Source organism: Trichosurus vulpecula, chromosome 1 (genome assembly GCF_011100635.1).
Source record: "Trichosurus vulpecula isolate mTriVul1 chromosome 1, mTriVul1.pri, whole genome shotgun sequence".
Lineage (NCBI taxonomy): Eukaryota > Metazoa > Chordata > Mammalia > Diprotodontia > Phalangeridae > Trichosurus > Trichosurus vulpecula.
The window spans coordinates 4,549,861-4,553,132 of NC_050573.1; positions in this window are offsets into that span (position 1 = coordinate 4,549,861).

Consider the following 3,272-nt stretch of genomic DNA (forward strand, 5'->3'; position numbering starts at 1 on the left):
AGTAAAAGGAAATTTGGAGACAGATGGAAATGGATGATACATATCTACCAAATCAATGTTGCAACAATGAAGGGATGGGGCTTCTAGTCTCTAAGCAGAAGAGGACCTGCTTAAGAGAACTCCCATGAGGTGGGAGGCCACTTTATCCGGGAGAACATTTTACTTTCACGGGCAGCATTCCATCTCAAGAAGGGATACATAAGGTCCTAGAGCTGTTCTATGTATTGGGGGGGGGGGGTGGAGTGGTAGGGGAATGGGGACGGTGAATCCCAGATAAGACGGCATGGTGTTTGAAAAGGAGACTGGTCACGTTGAGGACAGGAGGCTAGCATGGGACACAGGGCAATTTCTAGCAGGCAAGGGCAGGGACATCACCCATATTTCTCACTGAATCCCTTGGCAACTTCCTCTAAGAAAACCCTTATAATAAAGGAAGTAAAACAAAGTTCAGCCAAACTAATTAGCATATTGAAAAAAACTAACGTCATATGCAAAGTTCCACACCTATGGATCCACACTTCTATAAAAAGTAATAACAAAAAACCAAACAAACAGGGATATCTTTTATCTTTCTTTGGGGCAAAGCTCTGTTATTAAAATTTCACAACACAGTTTGGATGCTTGATTTGTTTTGTTCATTTCACTTTGGATAAGCCCACATCTTCCCATGCTTCTCTGTATTCATCATTATGACTCATTAAAACATAACTTCATTAAAGTAGCACAGTGTTTCACATTGCCCAATCAACAGGCAGGCATCATTGTTGTTTCCAGTTCTTTCTTATACCTAGCGACACTATAAATTATTATTCTGGTGTTTATGGGGTCTTTTATTTTTTTGTGCCACTAACCTCATGGAGATATATAGATCAAAGCACATAGGCATTTTAGTCACTTTCTTTTCATAATTCCAAATTGCTTTCCAGATTGGTTGTGCCAATATCTTTTGCTATTTTTGCCAATAGGTATCAGGTAAAAACTCAGGGTATAGGCAGCTAGGTGGCACAATTACGGAGGATAGAGTGCTGGGCCTGGAGTCAGGAAGACTCATCTTCCTGTGTTCAACACTTACTATCCATGTGACCCTGGGCAAGTCAAAAAAATTCCGTTTGCTTGTTTCCTCATCTATAAAATGAGCTGAAGGAAATGGCAAACCACTCCACTATCTTTGCCAAGAAAACCCCAAATGAGGTCAGATGTCACAGAGTAATGCACAACTAAAACAACTCAACAACAAAATCTCTGAATGGTTTTAATTTGTATTTCCTTTACTATTGGTGATTTGGAGCATTCTTTCCTATGGCTGCTAACAGCATTTTTTTTAAAGACCTGTTTCTATCATTTGACAACTCTTAGGAAATGACTTTGGACTTACATGTTTGTCAGTTGTTGATGTTTTGAATATCAAACTTATAAAGAGATAATTCCTACAAAGATTTTCACTCAACTGTTTCCCTCTCTTCTCCTAAAGACAATTTATTTATTCCAAAGTTTTTCAAATTCATGTAAACAAAATAACTAATGTAAATAACTGTCTTTCTTCCTTGTTTAGTTAAGAATCAAGTTCTGGGTCATTGCTATGAAAGGCATATTAACTGCTCCTCCTTGTACATTAAAAATTTAGCTCATGGATACATTTTAAATTTATGAAAGTATAAAATGTTGGTTTAGTTTCCACCAGAATGCTTTTCAAGTTCCCCAGCAGTTCTTACCAAATATGGAGGTCTTTCCTAAGTAATGTGTTTGAGGGATTATTAAACATATTGCTGAGTTCCAGTACTTTTCTTCCTTGTTCAGTCTGTTTCATGGATTTCATTTTCTTTAAAATAATTCCAAAAGGCTTTTGAGGTATGGAAGTGTATTCCTGCTTCATTTCTACCTTTTTTTTCCCTCAAGATTTCCCTTGAATCAGGCTTATATTCTTGGTTTCCATACTGAGTTTGGTGTATTTGTATACAAAATTGTGTTTCTTGGTTCAACCGTGTTTCCAATTCAAATGAAAATTGGGTCATAACATGTCTGACCCTCCTCCCACCCTATCCCTGCTTATATATTCTTCCTTATTTTCCCCCTACATTTCCTCTCATCAATTAAAACTCACAAAACAAAAAACAAAAACCAATGCCAGTACCACTTCGCCCTTGATTTTGTCTTTTTTATCTGTGACCCCAGAAGGCTTTAAGATTCTAAAAGGTCATTCTCTCTTCTCTCAATTTGAATGTAAGCATTTCATCTCCATTTAGTTACCCCAATTGTTCAAGTGTATTTACTTTTCTAGGCTTGCTTTGATTCCAGATACCTTCTATCATATTAACTGAGGTTTTCCCTTGTAGAACAATGCTCTTTTTCAGTGTAAGTTATCTGTAATTGTAAATTTTTATCTTTTGGAATATCATAGTTCAATATTTAATGATAGTATAGTTTCATGTGACATTTGCCTCTGATACAGAGACCTGGACAGTTTTCTTTTAATGATTTCTTGAAATACAGTTCCTAGAATCTTTGTTTGGTCTTCGGGAAACTAGATGATTCTTAAATTCTCTCATCTTGACCTATTTTCCAGATCAGTTGTTTCTGATTATAGATACTTCTCATATTTTTTTTTCTAGTCTTTGGACTTTGTTCTAACATATCTTGCTGTCTCATGTACTAATTGGGCTCTTTACTGCATTCTGTTTGCAGGGAATCTACCACTTCTGGGTTTGTTTCTTTTTTTTTTTTCCACTTTCTGTTCTAAGCTAATCTCCTTTCACTGTACTTGTGTGAGCTGTCCTTGTTTTTAGCTGTGGCTTCCAGTGCTTTCAGGAGTATACAGAAAGGCTGTTTTCCTGTGTAGTAATATATGGTGTCTTTCTATTTCTTTCCATTCTCTTCTGATATATAGGGCTGATATACAGATGGTTTCAGGCCTCCAATTAGTAGATGTCCCTAAAATGGCTTATTCTCTCTCTGTTGTGTCCTCACAGAGTACCCACAAGCTTCAGGCACTGGTATGGGAGATCATGTTGGCTTCCCTGGTCAACTTGTCATCACACCCAGTCTTCTAGCCACATTTTAGAGTAGGCTTAGGCAAGAAGGATGACATTGCAGCTATTTCTCACTGATTTTCTCAATCAATCATTCCATCTGGTACCATTCTAAAATCACTGTTTCAGTATATGGGGGAGCTGGGGTCTTCTACTATCTTTCACACGGCCATCTTAAGTAGATCTTGCGGAAAGACTTGAAGAAAATGCTAGAAATTACCTGATAGTACAAGGTTTGCATTGAAG